At 38.7% G+C, this 26,125-nt stretch overlaps 1 protein-coding gene across 4 annotated transcripts in view; it reads right to left on the bottom strand.

Annotated features, from left to right (window-relative positions):
* Positions 1–23,112: 23,112 nt before the first annotated feature.
* Positions 23,113–26,125, bottom strand: part of TRMT11 (tRNA methyltransferase 11 homolog) — a 38,572-nt gene continuing 35,559 nt past the window's right edge. For all 4 annotated transcript variants that reach the window (XM_081941796.1, XM_081941793.1, XM_081941794.1 and 1 more), the window contains exon 14: positions 23,113–24,960. The gene's annotated coding sequence lies outside the window, so the exon portion shown is untranslated. The remainder of the gene's footprint in view (positions 24,961–26,125) is intronic.

Raw genomic sequence — 26,125 nt, 5'->3', positions numbered from 1 at the left:
ACCCTCCTCCTAGCCACAGCTGACACTTCCTCAAGTAGGAGCCATGATTCCAAGAGAACCCCAAAATTATGCACAGGTTCTATCATGCGCAACCACATAAAGAAGTTCCCCAGAGCCAGAGGATCCTAAAATCTAGAGCCATTCAGTTTTGCTAGTATTGAGTTGAAACCTGTTGTTTCCTATGCAGAGTGAGGGTGAGGATATAGTGTTCATAGTGTTGATACCTCACCCAATGGCTTCATGTACAGGATAGAGTACCATGCCCTGTGACATCCTATAAAGCATCCTTTCTACCCATCAACACTGATTGGAACCATCTATGCAGGAAGTAGGAGTACCAGGTTCACACAGGGTAACCTACCCTTAACCCTGGAGCTGGTATACAAGAAAACAGTCATTGCTATTATTGAATGCTGCAGGACAAGAAGCAATGGGTGGAAACAAATCAAGGAGAGAAGCAACTTAGAACCAAGAATAACTTTCCTGATAGTTAGAACAATTAATCAGTGGAACAACTTGCCTCCAGAAGTTGTAAATGCTCCAACACTGGAAGTTTTAAAGAAGAAATTGGATAACCATTTGTCTGAAGTGGTGTAGGGTATCTTGCCTAAGCAGGGGGTTGGATTAGAAGACCTCCAAGATCCCTACCAACTCTTGTTATTCTATTCTGTTCTGTTCTATTGAGTGCCTCCATCCCACTCCCACCAGAAGTCAACTAGAAGTGCCATAACAATCCCATACAAGTCTAAATCCTGATTGACTTGTAGAATTGAAACTGAGCCATGCTGCCGTTCTTCTGTATGATATTTCTTGATCAGTTTTCTATATTTTTATATTAATCACTTAATTTCTAAGCCTTCATAACCAAGTATGCATTTGGTATTGGCAAAATGGATTCTGCATACATTTAATTTTGTTTCTATTGATCTTTAGATTATCTACTCAACTCACAGACGCAATTTATGCACTTTATAGCTTCACAATTTTATCAGCAAATGAAAGATGTGATCTTTTTGCTGTTAGAATTAATGCATCTGTCTCCTTATTTAAGAGCTGCTGTGAAAAGATTTGGGGAAATTGTGACACCTTGGCATACCTTGGTTATGTGATAAAATGATAAAATAGTGATAAAATAGTACAGTATTGTTATTGGTTGAGCAGAGTTCAGTTATTTTCCTGCAGCCAGATGTATTTTTCATCAATTCCTTGATTCTTTAGTCATTTACAACTGAATTAGACTTTCTACTGTCAAATGCTTTTTCAAAGTTAACAAAGATGAGACATAGTGGCATGTGGACTTCTCATGCTTATTCCATGAGCTAGTTGAACATATGTAAGTGATTAATGGTTGAAAAGCCATTGTGAATGTCAACTTGTTCCTCAAACTGATGCTCATTTAGATGTTTCTCCAATTTGTTCACTATCATACATGTAAAGAGTTTGTGGATTATAGAAATTAGCAGATGAAGTAGTCAATTATTGGGTTTCCTTTTTTTAGCAGTAAGATTATTTTTATAATATCCCATTGGTTTTTCTACCAAGGTACATAAATTCATCTATTTGTTCTGTTTTTCCAACATGTATATATAACTGTCAATTATTCATTTTCTCTGTTGAACACAATTACATCGGACTTGAATACATTAATTTTAGCTCCATGTTTCTCATTGTATATTACTTGTAAATCATTCAGATTATCAGCCAATAATATAGTGTCATTGACATAAAAAGCACATGTATATACAAATCACCAAACACATACCACTAATGTTACCACAAGAATTTTCTTGCTAATACTTTAGGCACCAAGGACACATCATAGTCTGTCTTAGTCCTTGCTCAATATTTCATTTATTAAACAAGTTCATATGGTCATTTGGATGACATTAAACTATTTCAATGCCCTAATATCAAGCTGCCCTTCAAGAGCACTCAGAAGCTACAATGTAGCTATTCGGTAAATGATGGATGTGTCAGAAAGCAACAATACTGCTCTTCCAAGAGCTTTAGTATTTGTAATTGGCTTCTCGGTGCAATTCAAGGTGCTGGTTGTCTCTTTTAAATCCCTTCATAGTTTCTGAGTATCTTCTGATGAAACTGAGTATCTTCTTTCAATAACATTTGTCTGCCCCAAAAAATTCAAGAAGGAAAGGCTTGTCATGGGTCCTCTCTATTCAAGATTATCAGCTTCAGAGCCCATATAAATGTAACTTTTCAATGGCATTATAGTCCTTCCCATCCTTACTTTTTTTTAAAAAAATGGTAAAAATCTGGCTATTCCATCAAGCCAAGGGCATTGGATTGCTGTAATTTCCTCTTGAGTCATGAAATTATTTATGACATGAGATTTCTTCTTTATTATTACTCTAGATGTTTATATTTATGATTCTAGTTCCTTGTTATTGTTAAACTCTTAGTATGCTTTTAATCTGAATACTGATGGGGGAATTGTATCCACTCAGAGTTGTTAGTTGGAGCAGCCTACAAGCCCTTTTAATAAATTAATACAGTAAATACGACTATAGGTTTATTATTTTGTACTTTAAAAGACTTTTATAGATGGTGTACTGGATAGAATCAAGCTCTTCTTATGGACATAAAAAATATTCAAGTAGAAATGATATCCAGACTGTTCTTGTAAAAATACAGCTTGCAGGCAAAGATGATGTTAGAGAAAAAACATGGAAGGGTGTTTAATACTTTGAAAATTATAAACATGCTAAGCTGGAGCATCTCATTATACCATAATTGTTTTTCCAGGAAGCTTCTGACAAAATTAATTTGGCAGGAGTAGAAGCAGGTTAGCTTGAGAGACATGGTCTTTCATAAATATCTTTTGTAATTTTGCCCCTTTTGCAATATATCTCAAACTGGATACCTAAAATTGGGAGACTTGCATAAGAATTTACACCTACTCATCATTTTCTGTCTCTCAGAGGATCAGCAAAGAATTTTCTCTTCACAATGCATATCTGCCAATATAGTCACAAACCTGGCTGAAATATTTGTAACTGGGTGTGACTACATAGTAATGACGACCCAACAGTTAGAATATCTGCTTGATTTATTAACTTTTGTGAAAGAAAACTATGCTAACTCTTTCCCAGTAGAAACCTGAGCCCTTTCTTCAGTAGAAAGAACAAATGAAACACTAGTCAAAAGTGATTCAAACATGCAAACTTTCTCATAAAAAATTGGAACCATGTGTCAAAAAGATGAGTGATAATTACAGGAGATAAATTAAAGACTTATTTTCAGTGAAAGACTGCTGAGTCCTAATTGCTTTTGCATGAGAAAGAAATTAACTAATTGCTACCACTGGTCTCCAGAGTTTTCGATTAATAAAAGCCAGAACAGGTTTCCTCTCTATCCTACATTCCAATCTGCATCAGCTAGTTTATTCCCAATGTGGTTAGCAAATGATCATGGAGATTCAAAACCAGACATTTTTGGGTTCCACCATGAAGTCACTGTATCGACTCAAACACGAAGTAAAATAGATTTTACCAAATGACTTTTATATAGCAGAATGGGAGGATTCCATATAACTTCCCGCATTTTTAAATGGATCTTTTAATATAACTATTGATTCCAATCCAGATACAATCATGGACAGTTAGTAACAGCACACTACATTAGCATGTAACTACTCCAAATGTTGCCTGCAAACTTAAAATAATTTAAAATGTCAATGATGAAAGTGTTTTGAATAGTTGAAATCTTGTAGGATTATCAACTGTCACTAGATTTTGATGCTCTCCTGTAAAAGCAATAGCAATTCCAGGTTGACTAAGTATGACATGTTCTACAGATTATGGTTCAACAACTTCTAAAGGACCACAAATTACAGCCTAAAGGCTGTAATGGCATGTGGGAATGACCTTGGGAGACCAGACCCAGACCCAGATGCTGCCTAGGAAACAGCCAGATAAGAAACAGCATAGTCTGCATCTGGATAGAGGACAGGGCAAGAGTCTCAAAAGAGACCCTTCCTAATATCTCAGAGATAAAGAAGTTGGGAGGAGAATTATATTTTCAAAATTGCAAGATTCAGTTAATATAACCTTAGAATAAAATAGAATTAGCTGATGTGCCATGTTTCTTGCCTGTCTACCTGGTATGGCTGACAGTGGCACAGGTCCAGATGCTCAGAACAACTTCCACAAAACATTTTATTATTTAAAAAAACATCTCAGAGATATCTGGACAGCCATGGTAGAAAGCAGAATGCTGAACTAATAGAGTCTTTAGTCTTTAGTTTGAAAGATATTCTCAAATATCTTTATGTACTAAACAAATGTTGTTCCTGCTGCTGCGTATGTTGTTTATCTTAATATATGTGTGAACATATGAGTGGTGATGCAGTGGTTAGAATGCAGTATTACAGGCTAACTCTGCCAACTGCCAGCAGTTTGTTCCTGACCAGCTCAAGGATGACTCTGCCTTCCATCCTTCCGATGTCAATAAAATGAGGATCCAAATTGTTGGGAGCAATATGCTGACTCTGTAAACCACTTAGAGAGGGCTGTAAAGCACTGTGAAGTGGTATATAATTCTAAGTGCTATTGCTAAGTGCTAAGCTTATCTAGCTATTAAATCTGCCACAGTGCACAAAAAAATCTAATTTTTACGCAAGTACAAACTGACAGCTGAGCCTAATGCCATTTAAATATTCAGTATTTGCTCAATGCTCATGTTGACAAATCTCTGTGCAAGAATCTTGCCCCTGTTGCTTGGCCAAATGGTGGATATCACCTTCCTAAATTGTGATAATTCCTCCAAATGTGAATTAGACTTCAGAAACTAGCAACTGTTCTCACTACCATAAATGGGGTACTGACTACCAGTGTCATGGCCCCATCAGATCCCAGTTCAGAGGAGGAAGAGAAGTTGGAACTGGGACCATCCAAAAGGGATGGCACATCTCCTCTAGAATGTGTGGAGAGTCCAGGGGTTGAGGACGATGCTGTCCCAGGCCCTTCACCTGGTTCAGACTGGTTTAACCAGGTGAGGAGAGGGTGCCTTTGTGTTCATTAGGAACAATTGTTTGTTTGACATACACTTTCCCAACCTTCATGAACTCTGCTTCTTTGATTTTGGATCATGTTTCTGCCATGTGGACTCTGAAACTTGTTTATGGACTCCGGACTTCCTCCTTGCCTTGTGAATCGGCTCTGTTGACTATTGGATCTAATTTGTGGCATTGGATTCAGGGGTGGTATTCACTTACATTCCCTACCAGTTCGCAAATGTGAGCATCCGCGCATGCGCTCAGCCTTCTGTAATGTGCTTTGGCTTTAAAAAAGTGACTATATAGGACAGCATAGAGCCACAGTAGCTGGGCAGGCCCACCCACGATCTCCACTACCGGTTCAGGTGAACCAGTTTGAACCGGCAGAATACCACCTCTCATCAGGTTGCACTGACTGGGGTAGCTGCCTTTGGAAAAGTTTGGGGTGGAATTTTACCAGCAGTTGTAGGGCCATCTGTCACAGGATAGCAGTGCAATGAAAGACTTTATTCCAGCATGCATCTACCTATGCTGCCTGGGTCATCACAACCAGTTTGGCTGGCTTCAGAAAAGGGATGGACCAATTTATGAAATTTTTGAAGATCAATGGCTATTAGTCTTGGTGTTAGTCTCTGCCTCTGGAGGATGTCACTCCTGGAAACTTCTTTGTTCACTTGTTTGGCTATTATGAGAATAGACTGCTAAACTCAGATGGGCTTATGTTCTTATTTCTCTGCACTTAAAAGTCAGTGAAAAACAAATGTATGAATGAATGTAAAGTTGTTTTGGCAATATTAAGAATATTTATTAAAGACATCAAATAAAGTGCTTCTCAAAACCACAGACTGGTGATTCATTCGAGTTAAAAACTCTAGTTCTCAGGATGTTGTCAGCTAGTAGTTTATCTAACAACTTAGTAAATTAAATATATTTTGTAAGAAGATATATTTTTCAAAGTAGTGTATTAAGTTTCCAAATCAGGAATGCTACACATGAAATATGTGAGGTTGGCACTCAGCAAAGAAATTAGGCATATTTGTGTGTTTTCTGCAAGATGAAGTCTTCATACATCACCCAACTACTAAACTTCTGCCTAATGTTTGGCAAAGTACCTTTCAAGACGAGTCCAGATTTACTACATTAGGAAAAGTGGTTTGAATATAATAACTTTTAGACTATGTTCATTAGAGGTTCATTTACTAGTTGCTTATTTTCTTCTAATGACATTTAGTCATAATCATTTAGCAGATTTGTGTCCTCTGAATAAATAAAAGTGTGGTTCAGTTTTCTGAAAACCCTTTTTTTTTTTTTTGTTTCAAACCACTATGGTAGCTGTGTGCCAAATATGATGCTCAGTTTGTGCACAATATGCACAACTGGCACTCAAGGCAAGAAACAATAAAGCAAGAAGACTATAATTAAAACTCATCAAATAAAACACATCAGTCTGAACTAAATTAACATTAGAAATAAATTCAGCAACAAAAGCAGCAAAACAGCCTCAAAAAAATATTTCTACGAGCTAAGAGAGAACAATCAGGCTGACTTTCCTTCAGAGGGAAATCCAAAGGGTTTGAAGAATTACTTTAAAAGCCCAAAATGTGTAACAAATTTGCCACATGAATTTGGATCCAGGAAGTTCCCAACAAATCACAAATACATGTGAAAAGCCAAGCCAGCTACACCGTCATCTACTGAGAATGCTACTGGTAGTAGCCTCCAGGATTTCTAGCAAAGATTTTTTTTTTACAAGTGGCGATGCTGCTTTGGGGTTTGGACTTAAGATCATTTACAAGTTGTAGATTTCAAAACCGTATAGATGTCAGATCTGGGCACCTTACCGAATGATAGCAGTGCTCTGCTTCCTCGTTGTTTTTAGCCATTTCAAGATGTTGTTCTTTGGAATCTGCCCAGTTATGCCTCATCCAATTTCATAGTGAAAAAGCAAATCAGCCTTTTGGGGTTAGTAAACACATCTGGAATGCAGAGAGGGTGAATTTAAGGTAAATGCTTTGGATCTCAAACACCTACTCCAATGGAAGTTGACCTTATCCACAATAGCCCAAAACTATTAGTCAAGAAATAAATTTTGAGAATTTTGAGAGACTGGTGTTGAACTATATTAAGGCTAGTCTTCCATCTACTTTGGATCCATATCAATTCGCATATAGGAGAAATAAATCAACTGATGATGCTATGTCTATTGTTGTCCATACTGTATTAAACCATTTGGAACAACAGGGAACATATGTAAGGTTGCTATTTGTGGATTTCTTAAAATGTCCAATTTGGGTATAAATCAGAGGATTTGTTTGTGGATAAATGATTTTCTGACAGATAGGCCACAGTCAGTAAGGATGGGATCTCACCAGTGACATGCAGTGAGGGGAGGCAGGGGAGGCATTTTCATCATGAAAATAAAAAAAATTACTCCGGGAAGCCGCGAAAGTGGCTGGGAGAGGCGCGCGGCTTGGTTTAGCCTCCCTGGACATCGCAGCAGCAGCCCCAAGTGCACCGATCTCACCATTTTTTGCATCGGGCGAGCCCGGGATCCTTGCAAGGGGAATGGGACCACGTGTGCAGGAGGCTCCTCAGCGCCAGCCTCAGATCAGCGCAGCCGCAGTCCCCTTCATGTTGGCTCAGGAAGGAGGGGAATGGGACCACGTGTGCAGGGGAAGGGGACAGTGGCTTGCGCTGATCTGAGGCTGGCACTGAGGAGCCTCTTGCACACATGGTCCCATTCCCCTTGCAAGGATTCCGGGCTCACACAATGCAAAAAATGCCTAGGTAACATCATCAGTGCTAGAAGGGAGTGGGGGGGAGGGAAGGAGGAGAAAGGAGAAGTTTCTCTTCTCAGAAATGTCTTCTTAGTGGAGCTGTGGCAGCCTGCCTGTCCCTTTCTGACATTTCTGAGAAGAGAAACTTCTCCGGTTGGGCTGCGCCCATGTGATCGGAGCAACCACACGGTTTGATGACGTCACCAGCCATAAACCTCACCGCACATCACTGGATCTCACCATTCTTCTACTCTGATATTAAGCACAGGAGCCCCCCAGGGTTGTGTGCTAAGCCCCTTCCTCTATTCTTTGTACACACATGACTGTATCCCATTGTATAACACCAACACAATTATTAACTTTGCGGATGACACAACAGTGGTGGGGCTCATTATAGGAAGTACAAGGGCTGACATTGTGGTATAAAGAAAATAATCTTACACTTAACACCAAAAAGCTAAATAACTGATAATTGACTTCAGGAAGAAGAGATATGTACATTTACCATTGTACATAAATGGCGAGGAGGTGGAGAGGGTTGGTAGCTTTCAATTTCTGGGCATTTATATCTCAGAGGACCTCTCATGGACCATGAATGCTAACATGCTTGTGAAGAAGGCACAGAAGAGGCTGTACTTTCTGAGAATGCTAAGGAAGATAAATCTATATCAGCATCTACTTCTGTCCTACTATCGCAGCACCACTGAGTATCCTGACATATGGCATTCTTGCATGGTATGGGAGCAGCTCTGCAGCAGACAAAAAAGCTCTACAGAATATTATTAAAACTGCCCAGAATATCATCGGGCTCCAGCTACCAGCCCTGGATGACATCTTCACATCTCGCTGTTTGAGGAAGTTGCATAACATCCTCAGAGACCCTTCCCATCCTGCTCACAATCTTTTTAGACTGTTGCTTTCTGGCAGAAGATACAGAACAATTCAAACTAGGACCACACATCTTCTGAATAGTTTTTATCCCAGAGCTATAATTGCACTCAACAATGAACTAAAGCAGTGGTTCCCAAAGTGGGCAGTACCGCCTTCTGGGGGGCAGTGGGATGACTTAGGGGGGTGCTAAGAGGCAAGTGGGCGCTAAGAGGCAAGGGAGGTGGCAGAGGAGTGCTGGAGGTGTTCTGCTGTACTGTACTCCTGACTCGCCTAGCATAGCGCGCAGGTGTGGAAAGAAATGCGATGGGACCGAAAGTGAGAGCCCTTCCCTGTGCGGCTTGTGTGGAGGTGGCAGCTCAGTCTCGCCTCACCAGGAACTGGCGATGCCGCACCTTTGGGAAGGCTCGGGTCTCTCACGTGCCTTCAACGGGAGGAAGGGCTCGGTTTTTCTTCGTCACGTGAGACAGGCAGTTAAAACTGTTCCTCCAGCTGCGGGGGGCGGCCGTGAACCCTTAACATAGTAATGGAGTTGTCTTCCCCGCTTCTAGCCGGCTTTGCACCCTTCCTTCTCTGCAGCCCGCTGAATGGGCGCGTGGGTGAACAGCTTCACAAGAGCCGAAGGTCCTGTCCCACCTGACATGAGCGCACAGAGACCCTCAGTCACTCTGTCATGCTATGTAGAAACTGAGCTGCTGCCTCCGTAAAAAATTGCAGGGGAAGCTGAAATTTTGGAATGTGATTCTTAAGGGGAAGAGCGTCTACTCCGCTTTAGCTACTTTCTTATATAAATAAGGATTGAACAGCGTACAAAAGAGGTTGTGGATTGTAATCCTTTCATGCTGGGGCAGGGCGTGATTTTGCAGCTACTTCATAGATGCACGGTTTTTTCTATAGTATTAGTATTGTTAATAGGATTCTTTTTAAAATCATCTGCATTAATAAACAATCTTAATCTTGCCCACTGCTGGAAATACTCCAGAAAAATGTGTTTTAAATTAGTAATAATTTTTATAGCATTAGCTGGCTGGCTGATCTGCTGAAAGAGGGAGGCACGTTTTGTTCAGAATAGTTTGTGGAATTGAGACAAATGGTTCTCAAGCATTGACACACCTATCAAAAGTAGCTTACAGTGCAGTTTAACCTCATGTCCTGACTACATCCTTGTGTTTCCCTCCAAAATGAATTGTCATTGCCCTGATCTTACTCCCAGTAATGAGTGAAATATCTTTAATCATTAGTTGTACTAGCTATAAAGTGGCATTTTCCTCATAAGTCCATATTATTTCAACCATAGCTACAAAGTGCAAATTAGTATTGCTTATTATCTGTTATTTTGAATCAGCAACCTATTGTGGGGAACAAAAATGAATTTGGGCAGTGGCACATCTCTCCAGTGTTGGGAGGCACTGGCACATCTCTCTAGTGTTCACAAGACAGACACCTCTTGCATTCCTGACAACAGCAGAGGTCCAGCAACACTTGGTTTCTGGCTTTATCAGGCCTAAAGAACCATGAACAACACATGGACTTACTTCTGAACAGTTTCTTTATTGTTGCTCATCTACAATCTTGCTGACTACAGCAATTACCTGCAATAATTATAGATATAATCGTAGTCATAATCGAAATCGACTCCAGATTACTGAATGTGGTGATTTAAGACTCCTGCTAAGTGACTTAAAACCAGACATTGGGAAACTGGTATCACTTCAAGTGATGTCCCGGTGCTTGGAAGCCGTACGGGTCTGGATGGATGGCAACCGACTCAAACTCAACCCCTCCAAGACGGAGTGGCTGTGGGTTCCGGCCCCCCGGTTCAACCAGTTGTTTCCATCTCTGGCCATCGGGGGCGTACAGCTGGCCCCCATGGAGCGGGCGCGCAATTTGGGCGTCCTCCTGGATGCCCGGCTGTCCATGGATGACCATGTGACAGCCGTGGCAAGGGGGGCGTTCCACCAGGTTTGCCTGGTGCGCCAATTGCGCCCCCTATTGGACCGGGATGCCTTACACACAGTCACTCATGCGCTGGTGACGTCTCGCCTGGACTACTGCAATGCTCTCTACATGGGGCTTCCCTTGAGATGCACTCGGAGACTGCAGTTGGTCCAGAATGCGGCCGCGCAGGTGATTATGGGGAGTACTAGGTACTCCCATGTAACACCTCTCCTGCGCGAGCTGCACTGGCTTCCTGTGGTCTATTGGGTGCTTTTCAAGGTTCTGATAACGATCTTTAAAGCGCTCCATGGCACAGGACCTAGTTACCTGCGGGATCGCATCCTGCCCCATACATCCCTACGACCAATTCGCTCGCACAGAGAGGGACTTCTCCAGGTGCCGTCCACCAAACAGTGTCGGGGGGCGACGCCTAGGAGCAGAGCCTTCTCTGTGGCGGGCCCAGCCCTGTGGAATGACCTCCCCCCTGATATCAGGATTACCTCTGATCTCCGCTCCTTCTGTGTAAAGCTCAAGACCCACCTCTTCCAATTAGCTGGCCTGGCTCAACCATAGTTTTATCCTATTGCTCCTGACGGGCTTTTTAAATTTTGTAATTTTAACTGAGGGTGTTTTAAATAGGTATTTTAATTCTATTTTATATATATTTTATGAGTGTTACCTCCTCCATGTACATGTACGTGTATGTGTTTATTTGTATTTGTATATGTATTGTATATATATGTATATTGTATGTGTTTTATTGTACGCCGCCCCGAGTCCTTTTGGAGAGGGTGCGGCTAACAAATTAAATTTCATTCATTCATTCATTCATCAAGTCCATCCATCACATTAATAATTTACTGAACAGTGAAGTAGTTACTAAATTTTACTGAGTTTACTATGTTACTAGTTACTAAGGTTCTTGATAAATGACTATCAGACTTTGAAAACCTGGTATCACTGGATCATGTTCAACAATTTTGTTGAATTAACATTAATTAGAAAGGTTTTTAAATTGGATTTTGAATAAATGTGCAATTAATTGTTACAGCTTTGAATTTTACTGTTACTATCTTCCTTCCGTCGTGCAAACCGCCCAGTCACATGACCCACCCAGCCATGCCCACAGAACCGGTAGTAAAAAAATTTGAATTCCACCACTGGGTGGGGGGCACTGAGGATCAGTTTGTAGCACCAAGGGGGCGGTGGACTGAAAAAGTTTGGGAACCACTGAACTAAAGGGTCACCATCAGTGAGCAATTGGACGGCACTACTTGGTCTGTTATGTGGATGTTTGGGTGGTTCAGGGGTGGAGGTTTTTTTTTTTTTTTGGTGTGTGGGGGTGTGTTTTGGAGATTGTTATGGGTGTTGTGACTGGTTTCTTTGTGTTACATAAATTTTGTTGTATGTGTAAATGTACAATGACAAATAAAGTATGTATGTATGTATGTATGTATGTATGTATGTATGTATGTATGTGTGTTACAACCCCTGGTATGCCCAAATATGGGAGGAAGCTCACTACTCCCTCTTTCTGTCCTTCGGCTCATCACAGAAAACCATCCAAGCAGAAAACCATATTTTTATTTTTAATGTTGCCTTTTTATATTTGTGCTGTATTTGTGCTGATAAATAAATCTATACTGATCTATACTAGTCTCCCTTTATTTATTTATCAGCACACGCGCGCGCGCGCGCACACACACACACACACACACACACACACACACACACACACACACACATATATATATATATATATATATATATATATATATATATAGTATATATATATATGTATGTATGGATATATATGTATGTATGTATGTGTATGTATATATATGTATGTATGTATGTATGTATGTGTATGTGTATATATATATATATATATATATATATACACATACACATACATACATACATACATACACATACATACATACATACATACATACATACATACATACATCTCTGGTTGTTCTGGTTTTCTCCCGCGTAGAATTGGAAGTATCTTCACGACGTTTCGATGAAGTCTCATTCATCATCTTCCAAAGACGTACATATCAACACCCGTGAAAACCTCAGAAAACATATATATATATATATTCACATTAGTCAAACTCTTGTTCTTCCTAGCATATTCCCACAGGTGTGGTCTCCACTTTTAGGCTCATTGAATGCTACTTAGCATGGTCAGCTGCGTCTCCAGGGCGTAGGTCTGTGGCTTGCATATCTTTGTTTATGGTGTCTTGCCATCTTTGTTTTGGATGCCCACAAGGTCACCGGCAATTGACTTCTAGATGGTAGGCAGAGTTGGCAACGATGGAAGGTGCTGATGTCTGGATATGACCATACTAGCAGAGCCAGGCTTCTCTCATCTTCTCTATAATTGGTGCCACACCAAAATGCTGTTGAATGGTGTCATTTGGGATGTGGCCAAGAAGGGAGATGCCCAATATCTAATGGAGCATTTGCATTTCCATGGCATGGAGATAGATTTCAGTCCCTGTTTTTGCTGTCCAACATTCGGTACCATATAGTGCAACAGGGCAGATGATTGTCTTGTAAATCTTAGTTTTGAGACAGGTTGGCATTCGTCTGTCACACAATATACCACTGAGTTCTCGCCAAGGCATCCAAGCTGCATTTACCCTTGCTCATACCTCGCCATTGATGTTGTCATTGCCTTGGAGATATGATCCCAGATACCGAAAAACATTAGTCAAACTGCTACCCTATATATGTTTTGGTACTCACATATGCTCATTAGATGACCTGGTACTCCCATATGCCCAATAAGATCAATACTCATTGTTGGGGAACTGTAGTCCAAACTATCTGAAGATCACCAAGTTGCCTTCTTATACCCTGAATGCCTACTATAATTTCTCCAGATATTAAAAAAACACCTTTAAAACACTGTTACATGATTAGCATTCTCAAATATGTTGAATGATTAAATATCACCTAAATATGTGTTGTTTGGCATTATTAAAAATCTGTCTTATTGCTAAGCAATACACAACAAAAACAAAGAAGTTCTATTTATTGGGGTTTCTGACATTTCTGGCTACAATTTTGTCTGGGCCTAGACTTCAGAAGACTAGTTTAATCTAGGGGGGAAAGTAATAAATAATTATGGTTAGACAATAACAACAGCAGAATAATAAATTAGTTTGCTTGTAATATTTGTTTATTTATTTACAGAATTTATGCTCCTACAACATGGAGAGATTCCAGGCAGTTTAAAGTTAATTAAAAATATATAAAATCAAATAATAACAAACATTGTAACAGAGGCAGTCCTTGATTTATGACCAGTCGTTTAGTAACCATTCAAAGTTACGAGGGAACAGACACAAATATACAAAGGAAATTGTAGAGTCGGAGAAGCTGGCAGGGAAAAGAAAACAAGATTGTATGAACAAGGGTAAGAGTAGTGTATGCTGTAATTAGGACTGTGAATTCAAAGGCAAAAAGTGCTGCAGCACACATACACTGCACCTATCGGCACCTTCTTAAATCAAACATCTCTTTATCCTGCAATTGCACTTAGTTAAAAAAAATAGTTGCTGACAGGTATGATGTTCATAGCATTAAGAACCATGCTGTGCATCATGATTTTCTTGAAAGCTTTCCAGGCACTCAGCACAGACTAGTAACTGTCAGCTCCACAAGATTAAATTTTAGCAATGATTTGTTTTATTCCTAACATCATTTATTAGGAACATGAGCTTGGTGAGATGTGAAAAGCAGAATCTCAAAGACCATCCAGTCTTTTTATTGGAACTGGTTCTAAATCACAATAGGCGACTTCCTTTTTTAATGGTTGTCAACTAAAAAGGGACCAGTCAAACTAAGCACAGCATAAAGCATAATATCAGAAAATGCTATAAATTCCATACAATAATAAGATATACATATTTATCTATATATTTGTGTTGTATTTGTACTGGGACAGAAGAGGGAGAAGGACAGAAAGAGGGAGTAGTGACCTTCCTCCCATATTTAGGCATACCAGGGGTTGTAACACAAATACTTATCTATATATTTATATATATTTATCAGCACAAATACAACACAAATATAAAAAGGCAACATTAAAAATATGGTTTTCTGCCTGGATGGTCTCCTGTAGTGAGCCGATAGACAGAAAGGGGGAGTAGTGAGTTCCCTCCCATATTTGGGCATACCAGGGTTGTAACATAAACACACACATATATATATATATATAAAAGAAAATATTACTTGTTTGGCAAAAATATCTTTAATTTAACGATAGTCAGCAGGAAGTTCACCAATACTTCGCTTCTTTTCTCTTGCTGCTTTTCAACATCAGCGTCATCCTCACAATAGTAATATAAATAAGTTTGCATGTCATTTTCATTTATTTTAATGTTATTTATTGGGTTCATTAAGACTACCCAAGTCCAGGAAAATTCGGAATAACCTTAACAAACTTTTATTTTGCCAATTCTACCTGAAGGTGAGATCAAATACTTTTTCCAAAAAAACTCAGAAAGTTCACAAAAGATACGAGATTCAGACAGGGAACAATTTGAATTGTAATTTGGCATTTTACATATATATCCAGTTGGAACCAGTGGTGGGATTCAGACAGTTCGCACAGGTTCGAGAGAATCGTTTATTAACTCTTTGTGCAGTTCTGCGAACCGGCTGAACAGTCAAGGCTGCCTGCCTACCTTCCCAACGATTCCAGTAGCTCACACATACCTCAGGCATTCCTTCTTGTAATTAACCAAAGGAAGGGGAAATAAAAAGAAGAAATAAGCACATAGCCCTTTCCTCAGCAGACAAATTCTAGCCCCTTTAAAACTCAGGCAAGGAAAATAAAGTGCAAGAGAGATTTTTTTCCCTTCTCTCTCTCTTCAGTTAATAGCTCCATGCAGACAGCCAAGAACCATTTAAGAGGCGAATACTTAGCTGCGATAACAAATCCGTATGAATGCAGTCAGCACAGAAACAATAGAAACTTACAGATCATACAGATTAACAGTTGGAAGGGACCTTGTAGCTCAACTAGTCCAATCCACCGCCCAAGCAGGAGACCCTACACCATTTCTGACAAATGGTAGTCTGATCTCTTCATGAAAGCCTCCAGTGATGAAGCTACCGCTGCTTCCGAAGGCAAGCTGTTCCATTGGTTGATTGTTCTCACTGTCAGAAAAGTCCTCCTTATATTAGGTGCACTCGTAAAAAAACTAGGTTGGAGCTTATTTTTAAGGTAGGTCGTATTTTCAGGGAAACACGGTATTGCTTAGTTTGGTAATTAAATGTTTGCAAGCCAATAATCAAGCTCAGAGAGCCTCAAAAACACAAGTGTTCACACCTGAACTACACATATTTTCTTTTATTGAATCCTGCTTTTCCCAAATGGTCCATGAGAAAAACAAACACAGCACTTCGCAAAGAAAATGAAGTCTTCAGTAAGAGAGAAAAGACAAGAAAAGCAAACAGCAAACATCCTTAAGCACAGTATTCCCAGCAGAAGGATTTTTCCCATTCAGGAATAGAGGAAAGACAAAAAGATCCCATAAAACTAATGCAGGGCACATTTCTTGGCACCAGCTGTGGCCCCTCAGATAAGGCATCATTCAGCAATACATTCCCACAAGAGACACACTTGAAGCTTATTCCAGATGCACCTTAAGGAGGCTATATAAAGAAGTAGCATCTGACTTAGGTGGCCAATTGCCATTCCATCATTACAGCTGTCAGGTAAAGTTACCTCAGCACAACACATCATCTAACAACCTATTGTAGAGTAAGGAAATGACGATGAAATAGGGAGCAACTGTTACATAAGCAAAGAGGACTGAGATATTCCTTAGGTACAAGGGAATATCCAAGAGAGACTCAGGCAAGCTCTTCCCTGATTCAGTAGGGTAAAAAAGGGGAGAGAAGATAAAACACAATCAGGTTTGCAAGATTATGTTATTATAGGTTATCTCAATGAAGTGTGGTTCTAGTTTTCCTGTGGACTCTGTTTCTTGATGTGGACTGTCCCGAGGGATGGCATCTGTGGACTTTTTGTCATGATCTTCTGATGCCAGGATATTGGTTCTTTTTCATCCCTTTTGATCCCCCTTTTTCATCTGCTACTCTGATTATACCTGTTAGACAACTTATTATATCACAGTCTATACACTTACTCTTGCCAAATGTTAAGTTTGGGTAGAAGGAAATAGCCAACGTTGAATGGTATCTGGGTCAGAATCAGAGCCAGCTGGCTCTCCACACACATAATCTGTAAACAGTGAGAGCTAGCTGGTCAAAGATATCCAGATGCTGACAAAGAGACAGAGTGTAATATGTCTCAACTGAAGAAAACAAAGAGTAATTCCACACTGTCAGCCTAAACTACTAGTCTCCTTTGCAGCTCCCACCTGTTTATTAAGCCAACTTCAGAAATCCCAGCCTGCGTTGCATTGAGTTAGCTACAGGATCAGTCTGGAGAATAGTCTAGCCATGGTACCAAGTGCCCCAATCACAACAGGTATCACTTTACATGTTTCATCCATAATCACATAGTTTCAATTACCAGGTTGCGTATTTCCTGTTTTTTTTTCTAGTTCTTTTTCTTCAACTCTGGCATGTCCTGGTACCACGATGTCAATAAATTGTACGTTTCAGTTTTCGACAACTGTGATATCTGGCGTGTTGTGTTCCAAATGACGATCCGTCTGGATTCGAAAGTCCCACAAGATCTTCACCTTCTCATTTTGATAACTTTTTTCACTTTATATTCCCATGACTTTCTGGGTACATAATGACCAGTGGATTAATTTAACAAGTCAGTATTATTATATATAATTGTGTGTGTGTGTGCGTATGTATATGTATATTATTATGTAAAGTTACAAAATATTGAGCTCCACTGGCGGTGACTAGCTTCCTTACCCAATGCATTTTATCTTGCTAGGATTGGTTCTAAGCCTGTCCTTCTGCATCCAAATCTTAACAACCTTTGGGCACTAAGACAAAGCCTCAACTTCATCTTGTGTTTACACCTAAGTCAAATGGAAATTAAACCTCAGAAGAAAAAAGTATTAAAATTAACCAGGCAATGCTTTGAGCAGATCCAAATTTCAAATTTTTTTAACACGTTTTGTTTATTATCTATTCAGAAATGTGGCACTGAATTGATTCTTTCCTGTGTTCCAGGGAAAAAAACCTTGCTATCAGTGGTGGGATACACCGGGCATACCGGTGCCTGGTGGGATCACCAGGTACCATTCCGGTACGGCGCTCCGGAGGGCCCACCCGCCTGCCCTCTTTACTTGTTTTTGAGCTGATCGGGGCTTCTGCACATGGAGCGTATGGTGCCTGCGCGACGCTCCACCAAGCAGCTGGAGCATCGTGGGTGGTAAGTACGCATGCACGTGCTGCGCGCATGCAGGTGGTGGACGCCTGGCCCCATTGCACCGTACCAGTTGCACTGGGATCCGGAACCCATTACTTGCTATTCTACTTTATTCTTCTTTCCACAGAAGCTATCCTTCTCTTGAGAAGACTACCAAAGAACAGCTTCTAGCAAACTTTTCCTGGCTATTTAAGTTCAATTTAGGGGACTGGAAGAATGAAATCAAATACTCTTGCTAAACCAGAAGGGATTTGAGTGCAATGACTTCTGTGTGTGTTCTGCTCTCATGAGGACTTCTGAAACTTACCATTTTAGAGAATCATATTAAAACATAAAGATTTTATTATATGTTTCTTCTATCCTGCAGTTGCCATATTCAGCATTTGTTGAGAAATGGTAACATTCTTTTACCTACTTATATCCTTTTGAGGTTCATGACAGATGGCTAGATGGAGTCAATCTCCATCTTACAATCAAATAATTTACACCAGCTGTAAATTGCTATGCATTCAATTAGCCGTCTGAATGTTGAGAGGTTCTGACTGAAGTGTGGATGGCTATTATCATCACACAATATTTTAAGAATGTCCAGTTAGAGATGTAAAAAAAGAAAGTATTATCTTACTATCCTACTCAGCTTCCAGTAGTAGATTGTAACAATTTTAACTTGTAATTAATAATTAAACAGATAATAATTAAAAATAAGTCTCTTTTCATATATTATATCATTCCAACTATTTATTATATGTGACAATCTAGAAATTCAGTATTGGAGGGGATCCTTAGTGCTCTCTGAGCTTGGTTATTTCTTCAAGCTCAGAGAGCACCAAGGACTCTTCATTTCAACCCTGAGCTACAAATATTCTCCTCTTTCCGTAATTCAATATCAACTTGAAAACAAAATATTTGCTTTCCTGACAGACAATTCAATCAGTCAGAAATACAATATAGTCTTACCTCTCACCTTTAGCAAACAGTATCAGTCATCATAGAGGGGGAATTATTTTCTGAAGAACAAATAAAAAAGAACTTTGAAATTAATCTGCTCTGCATATGCGCAGGGACTTCATTCTTCATTTGCCATGCTTAGACAGTGGCAGTGAACATGGTGAAAAAAATTATCTCGGGCCTTCTGAGGTGTTGTGGGCTTTTTATCCACACCTTGTCAAGAGTTCTGCTGAGAGACAAAAGTAGCTCTGAAGGGCCTATTCTTTTACAAAAGCAAAGTGTCAACACTACTCTAGGTTTTCAGTTTGGCTAAATACACCTGAAAGAGAAATACAAAAGATACCATTCTCAAATCACTCAATAAGTAAAGAATTTCAAAATAAATAAACCTCTTAGAATATCATTGCATTTGTAGAATGAAGTGTTAGATCTAACTTTTAAAAAGGATCAGTGCAACATAGTTTTTCTTTTTTCTTTCTTTCTTTCTATCATCTATCTATCATCTATCTATCTATCTATCTATCTATCTATCTATCTATCTATCTATCTATCTATCTATCTATCTATCTATCATCTATCTATCTATCTATCACATTAAGATAAACGAGCCCTGGTTGTGTAGCATTACTTCTGTAAATCAGTGGCCTCTGGCCCCTAGACAAATTATAGTTTGCATAGCTGAAATTGGGCATCAACACTTTTGAATTTCAGTTGCCTTCTACCTGAGAAGAGTTTAATTTTCTGCACTTCCTCGGGTTAAAACCAATTGCAAACAGCCAATCCCAGGATCAGTGTACTCCATCAGCAGTTGGAGAATTTTCTGATGGTCAGATTCTTACTGATTCACAACCTAATTTCCTCGTTCCTGACATGGTACGTTTCCCTCTATGAGAATAATGTTGCTATGGACACCAACCACAGCCTTTTTTCTGTGTCCCAGATTTTTTAATCCCAAAATATATAGTATTCCACAATGTTTATCTCTAAAATTACATAAGCAAAAATTTAAAGAAAACCATGAGGAAATACTTAAGGCTGTTGGAAAGCAAAGATAAGGCCAATTTGTATCAAAGCCAGTTTCCCCTTACACCCCTATTAAAGGTTAGATCTCTTGTCATCATGACAACATTGTGGTCTTAGGATGCTCTCCAATCTACATTTGTCATGTTTGTGCCTAAACTCTTTGACCGCTTGCTTCCATGCAGAACCAGCTGTGCTGTGTAGCTGGTCTGGAGAGGGTTTGGTGGTAAAAAGGCTTGGAAGTTGATGTAAGACAGGTTAGGTAGTCATAGGTGGATACTTCCACAAGCAAAGAAATCTGTTGTTTACATCTTTCAGCCCAATGGTAATTCAAGATTAAAGAAGGATCAAAGTAAGCAAAACCAGAATTCACATTTATGAATGCACAATTCAAAAGTATTAAACAGTCTGAACAATTTTGTTTACCTTTTGGAATATAGAACTGAAAATGAAGACATAATTAGAAACTGCATAGCTGCTGAAATAAGGAATTGCAACTCATAATTTCTCCAAGGAAATCTGGCATTTCTTTTTTTGCTTCTTTCTACACCATTCCAAAAGAGAACTGGTTCTAAGAGCTTAAAGTGACTTTTTATAGTTTTATTTTAATTTAAAACTGCACTCGTGTATGTCACAAGCCAACCTTTTGTTAAAAAGGAGTTTAAAAAACCATTTATAATATGACACGGAAGCTTAAAACATTGAAAGGTGCCAAAATCTTGATATACAGTACTGTACAAAAATGTTAGGTAGTTGGTGGTTTTCAGAAATTGAAATGTTAATAGTCTATGTTTATCAATTAACAAAATGGAAAGTAAATGAACATAAGAGAAATCCAAATCAAATCAATATTTGGTGTGATCAACCTTTCCCTTCAAGACATCAATTCTTCCACTTGCACAAAGTCAGGGATTTTGTAGGATTACAGTCAGGTGTATCATTAACCAATTATACTAAGCAGGTGCTAATGATCGATTTCATATGTAGGTTGAAACACAGTCATTAACAGAAACAGTTATGCAAGAGGCTTAAAACTGGGTGAGGAACAGCCAAATTATGCTACTGAGGTTGGGACAGACAGTTTCACGTCATAGGTCATACAGCATGTCAAAACTGAGCTAAGGAACAAAAGGTAGTTTATACTGCATCAGCAACGTTTCTCCCAGGCAAAGGTGTCAAAGTAGACTGGGATTTCAAGATGTGCTAATCAAGCTCTTTGGAAACACAAAGAAATGGGCAATATTCAGCACCACAGATACAGTAATTTGCCAAGGAAACTTAATGCAGCAAATAAAAGACACATCATGCTTACTTCCCTTCAACATCAGATGTCCATCAGTGCGATCAGTACAGAACTGGTGGAAACCATTAGAACCCAAGTTCAACCATTTACGGTCTGTACAAGTCTGGCCAGAAGTGGCGTTCATGGAAGAATTGTGGCTCAAAAGCCATACCTCCTATGTGTAAATAAGCAACTCAACTACGCACAAAAACATGGGAACTGGGGTGCAAAAAGATTCAAATAGGGTTGGTGATTTGGGCAGGATCAATAGTGTCCTTGATGCTGAGAAATACAGGCAGATACTTATCCATCGTGCCATACCATTCAGGGAAGCATGTGATGGCCCCAAATCTAATCTGCAGCAGGACAATGGTGCCAGACATACAGTCAATGTCATTAAGAACTAATTTCAGCATAAAGTAGTAGTAATAGTAGTCTTGGAAGTGATGGTTTGGCCACCACAGAGGCATGATCTCAACATTATCAAGTCTGTTTGGAATTTCATGAAGAATTTGAGGCAGCCTACATCCAGGTAAGGTCTGTGGTTAGTTTTCCAAGATTTTACGAACAAGTTTGAAGGAGACTTGCCAAATTCATTCAAAAACAGTGTGTAAGTGTACCTAGAAGAATTGTGCTGTTTTGACGGCCAAGAGTGGTTACAGCAAATATTGATTTGATTTGGATTTCTCTTCTGTTCATTTACTTTCTATTTTGTTAAATAATAAAAAATAAACTATTAACACTTCTATTTCTGAAAGCATTCTTAATTTCTAACATTTCTGCACAACTTGTACAGAACTCTATCTTGGGTACAATATTTATCTACACATAAAGAACTAAAGCATGAAGATATTACTTGGCTTTTGTCCTTCAAGACTTCAGCCCTGAGTTTTTCTCTTTACTTAATATAAACAAGACATAAAAGCCAATTATCCAACCAAGCAACTCATTCAGTGTGTAGAGATGAACAATCTTTTGGCAAGGCAACTGTTACCCACTCAAAAGCAAAATAGCCATTTTTATCTCAAGATGTAGAATTGAAGTCTTGTGCAAATGGGCAAGAGACATGATTGGAAATCATGTTAGATGGTTGTTACAAACTTCTTTGCTAAAATGAAAACATACTATTCATCAAGATCACTTATTTGCCTGAATAATTTATTTTGCTGCTGAATTAGGAACGTTTACAGCTGCTTCTTTCTTCTTCCTGCTTCCACAGCAGAAATAAAGGAAGCCAATGGGGACGGGGTGGGTGAAAGAATCTTCTCTGCAAACTCCCCAAAAATTATTGTATGAAACCAAAAGTGACATTAATTATTCTCTCTTGAGACAAAATTTGGAAAATATTTGAAAGTCAATAAAAATATAATATGATACAGCTTTATCAGAGTTTTTTAAAAACATAGGTGAAGAATATACATGTTTCTGGCAATTTCTTCAATTATTTTTTAAACTTCACATAGAATTCCAAACGCAAGAGAATTCTTCCAACCTTCTGGAACAGTTTGAAGAGGAAGCATGGGAGCTAGAAGTAGTAGTGGAAAGATTAAAAATTGAGCTCCACCCACTAAGTTGTCTGTCTGTGGAAAGAAACAAGCTAGATTTCACCATTCTCTTGGGTCATTTTAAATGCCTCAGCAGATAAGAGTTTGGAAGAAGTAGTGGGGCCTCAGCAGTTTGCTTGCCAGGATTGCAGTTTGAGGCTTTCAAACATCGAGTTTAATCCAAATTAGTAGGAATTTCAGAAAAGCATTTTGGCCAAGTCACAGCTGGAATGATTTTTTTTGCCAAATATAAGAAATACAAGTGTTAAAAATAAGAGACAGCAGAAGACTCTTGGCACTAGCCGTAGATTTTTTTAAAAAAATGATTTGAAATCCTGACTTAATTATGAAACATTCCATATTTTTGTCTATTCCATAATGTTCCTACACTGGTAAAAGTGTATTAAATCTCCTCCCTTTTAAAAGATGAATATTTGCCCTTATTTTTTATTGTGTAATAGCATTTTGTAAAGCCTTTCAATTTTTGGCAGGTCATTCCCTGGTCAAAATTGGTGTAATTAACAAGCTCAAGCTGATATTTGTCATAATGATTCTGCAAAACACCAATATTCCTGAAGTATATATTTTTTAAAATCTAAATGCTGAATCGAATGAATAATAAACCCTTACTGATTCCATATCTAGGAATACTGAAAAAAATATGTTCGAATTTAAAATTGTAGGAATATGTTAGTCAACTGATCTCTACTTAAAAACCACTTTGCCTAGAGCATGATTTCTCATTTTCGAAGTATTTGATGAAGATTGACTTCACGCATTTTAGATGGTTTACCAGAGAATTATTGCCATGCTATTTTAGACATGGAATTATGCAGTGATGATTCCCAGTCCACATTAAAATCCCCTCCCTCTTGATTTTACTTGAACAACAAGCTATATCATAAAGTATATGCTATACTATATTATGCTATACTATACACACAGGTAGTCCTCAATTTAGTTCATTTAGTGACCATTCAAAGTTACGATGGCACTGAAAAATTTTTTCAGTTATAACCCTTGCAGCATTCCCATGATCATGTGATAAAAATTCAGGTGCTTGGCAACTGGTTCACACTTATGACCATTGCTGTAACCCAAGGTCATGTGATCACCATTTGAAATCTTCTGACAAAGTCAATGGGGAAGCCAGATTCCCCAACAACTGAAATTACTAACTTAACAAGTGCAGTGATTCACAACGGCAGCAAGAAAGATATACAGTGTGTGTGTGTGTGTGTGTGTGAGAGAGAGAGAGAGACAGAGACAGAGACAGAGAAAGAAATATTGTTCTCTTATTTTCCTTTAATATATTTTGTTAGTAGCTATGTTCTAAACTTTGTATGTTCCTTTTAAAGAAAGAAGCAGCATGATAGATGAGATTTTTTTTAGTCCATAGCAAAGCTAGTCAAATCCAGAACTTTACCATTTCTACATCTGCTTCTCGATCAGTAAATTTCTGTTTAGTTTCAAGATAGTTTCAAACTGTCTCTTAAAATCAAATAAATTAGGAGCAGCTGATGAAATATTTTCTATGGAAACTTGTGAAATGTGGAAAAAGAGTGCAATGAAAATATAAATTCCTGAAATGCAGGTAATACAGTCTCCACTTTGCTTTATAAAAGACATAACTGCAAGCTGTCCATCATATAAAAATGTGATCTAATACATCACTGGTGATACAGTCATTTTATTTTTAAACCTGAAAAATTCAAGATTGAGGTGTTGTGGTTTCCATATAAATCTTTAAAAACCCCTATGATCTATTGGATCATCTTTTTTTCAAATATAATAGAGGCTGGCACCATTTTCACCTCTCATGACCTTCAGCAGAGCCCTGATGAAGCTGCCTCTTCTTCCTCCGTTGACCTACAAAATTGCCTGCCACTTTGCTGTGGGAAGAGTGACAAAGGAGACATGTACTGTAAAGAAAACTGCACCCCTTCTCTCCATCCCAACATATCCCCAAGGATCCCCTCCCACCAGAAAGGAAAAAGACTCAATGGTCAACAGCTACCATCACCCTGCCAGCTCTACCTCACCAGCAGGCATCAGTCATTCTTTTGTCTTTCCCTCACCACCTACCACCACTAAGAGATTTCCATTTTTTGCCTTGGTTCCAAAGCAGACATATGCAGATCCATCAGGTCCATCTTCAAAGGTGATGACTAAACACAAAAAGATGGATGGTAACCACCTTTACAAGGGGGTTGGTTCTTTCCTTGATTAGTTTCCACCCATTGCTTCTTGTCCTACCCTCGGGTGCTTTAGAGAATAGGTTGATTCCCTCTTGTTTGTGGCAGTCCCTCAAATATTGGAACACAATATAGACATTGTATATACAGTGTATATAGTGGTGTATATATATATATATATATATATATATATATATATATATATATATATATATATATATATATATATATATATATATATATATATATATATATATATATATATATATATATATATATATATATATATATATAGTCTCATTAAAAACAAAACAACATAGCAGTCTTGTTCTTCTTCTTGCCTACCGTGGTAATGAAAAAAGTGGCATGAAAGAAAACAATAGTCCAAAATAATGTCTTAAACACTGGGGGGAAAATTTCAAAGCACCCCAAAGCACCATCAGAACCAATTGCCTCTGCCAGGGGCAAGAGACTGGAATTTAACACAGTTGAATCAGTCAGCTTGGCTCTTAGGAGCCAAAACAATCTCTTATTGCCAAAGCAAATGACCCATTTCTGGCAAGGAAAAAGCCAATCCATCTTTGAGAGAGACAAGAGGTCAGAAGGAACTTGCAAGGGGGCAGCCTTGTCTCAGGTATTTTCTGGTTTTAGAAGCAAATTGTATGTTTAAAGAGAGGTGGAGGCAGGAGAAAAGAGAAAAATAAAAAGAGAAAGAGAGAAAAAGGGGCAGGGACAAAGAGCAATGGTGCTGCTCTTTTGGGGAAAAAAAACCCTCAAATGGCAATCTTCTCATTATATCATTTTAGTCACCAGACATTTGGCAGCAACAGAATGTGATTTCCCCTCCCATTTCTTATCCTTGCTTGTTTCCACTGCATCTAGTATTTGTGTTTTGTAAAAAGTTACTGTTTTTTTTTTAATTTACATCATTGCTGAGAAGCTTAACACAATATTATGAACTTATCCCAGAATCCATTACTAAATATAAAAATCCTTTAACAAGTGTATGATCATCACAAATGTAGGATTGCCAAACATGAGTGGAACATCTTAAAAATCCAAGCTGGAAGTTATGCAAATAAGGACAGATGTCAATTATTGATATTTAAGAAAGAACAGAGGAAACAAATTTGGCATA

Source organism: Natrix helvetica (genome assembly GCF_964273705.1).
Source record: "Natrix helvetica genome assembly, chromosome: 2".
NCBI lineage: Eukaryota > Metazoa > Chordata > Lepidosauria > Squamata > Natricidae > Natrix > Natrix helvetica.
Note: the sequence above shows the minus strand (reverse complement) of the source record. Positions and strands in the feature narration are given on the sequence as shown.